The sequence below is a fragment of the Panthera onca genome, chromosome D2 (assembly GCF_046562875.1).
Source record: "Panthera onca isolate mPanOnc1 chromosome D2, mPanOnc1 haplotype 2, whole genome shotgun sequence".
In the NCBI taxonomy this organism is placed as follows: Eukaryota; Metazoa; Chordata; class Mammalia; order Carnivora; family Felidae; genus Panthera; species Panthera onca.
The window spans coordinates 64,654,594-64,656,314 of NC_138349.1; the positions used below are offsets into that span (position 1 = coordinate 64,654,594).

At 44.3% G+C, this 1,721-nt stretch overlaps 1 pseudogene; it reads right to left on the reverse strand.

Annotated features, from left to right (window-relative positions):
• Positions 1–492: 492 nt before the first annotated feature.
• On the reverse strand, positions 493–1,479 carry LOC132684603 (glyceraldehyde-3-phosphate dehydrogenase pseudogene; annotated as a pseudogene).
• Positions 1,480–1,721: the final 242 nt, after the last annotated feature.

The window sequence follows — 1,721 nt, forward strand, 5'->3', positions numbered from 1 at the left end:
CACCAAACTTTGCCAAGGTGGGTACTCAGTAGACCTTGGATAAATTGAATTGTTACACCCTTTTGATCAAAGTTTGCCTCAAGGGCACTACAAAAGGAGTGCCAATGGTGATTATTTCCAGTATTTTGTTATGAAAATTTCCAACATATAGAAAAATTTTTATAATTTTTCATGGAACACCCCTGTACCTATAACCTAGATTCTACCATTAATTAACATTTACTCTACTTATCACAACTCTATCTATCCATCCCTATATTCATCCAACACTCATATTATTTTTTTGTCTGGGTATAGTATACTTATCGATGGTACATGACAAGGTAGGGCTCCCCAAGCCCCTCCCCTTCTTCAGGGGGTCTGTGATGGAAACTGTGTAGAGGTTGGGGGATTCTCAGTATGTTGAGGGGGTGAGTTGGGGCAAGGATTCTCCAGCAGCTGAGGCACTGTCTCTTCCTCTTTCGCTCCCTCGGGCTGGTGGTCCAAGGGATCTTACTCCTTGGAGACCATGTGGACCATAAGGTCCACCACCCAGTTGCTGTAGCCAAATTCATTTTCATAATAGGAAATTTGCTTGACAAAGTGGTTATTGAGAGCAAAGCCTGCTCCAGCATCAAAAGTGTAAGAGTGGGTATCACTGTTAAAGTCACAGGAGACAAAGTGGTCCTCAGTGTTGCCCAGGGTGCACTTGAGGGGGCCCTCTAATGCCTGTTTCACCACCTTCTTGATGTCATTGTACTTGTCAGCTTTCTTTAGGCTGCAGATAATACCTACAATTGACACATTGGGGATCGGGACACAGAAGGCCATGCCAGTGGGCTTCCTATTTAGCTCAGGGATGACCTTGCCTACAGCCTTAGCAGCACCAGAAGAAATAGGGATAATGCTCTGGGTAGCCCCTTGGCCATGGTGACACAGCTTCCCAGAGAGGTCGTCCATGGTCTCCTGGGTGGCAGTGATGGCATAGACCATGGTCATGGGTCCCTCCACGATGCCAAAGTTGTCATGGATGACCTTGGCCAGAGGGGCCAAGCAGTTGGTGTTGCAAGAGGTATTGCCAACAATCTTGAGAGGGTTGTAATACTTCTCATAGTTCATGCCCATCGCAAACATGGGGGTACCAGAAGAATGAGTGGAGATGATAACTCTTCAAGTGAGCCCCAGCCTCCTCCATGGTGGTGAAGACCCGAGTGGACTCCACAACATACTCAGCACCAGCATCACCCATTTGATGTTGGTGGGATCTTTCTTCTGGAAGATGGAGATGGGCTTTCCATTGATGACAAGTTTCCCATTCTCAACCTTGACTATACCATTTAATTTGCTGTGGGTAGGATCACACTGGAACATGTAGACCATGTAGGTGAGGTCAATGAAAGGGTCATTGATGGCAACACTATCCACTTTGCCAGAGTTAAAAGCATCCCTGGTAATTAGGTGCCCAATACAGCCAAATCTGTTTACTCTAACTTCCACCATCGTGTCTTGGGGACACAGCTGGCACTACACCAGAAGATGTGATTGTTGAACAGGGAGAAGCAGAGATATAACTCATATTATTTTTATGCATTTCAAATTAAATTGCAGGCATTGGTATCCTTCTCCATAAATACTTCAGTATACATATCATTAGAATTCAATATTTGTTTCCAGTCTTTTCCTTTGAAATAAAATGATCATTCACTAAAGTTTGACAATTGCAAACACTTGTGTAACACAAA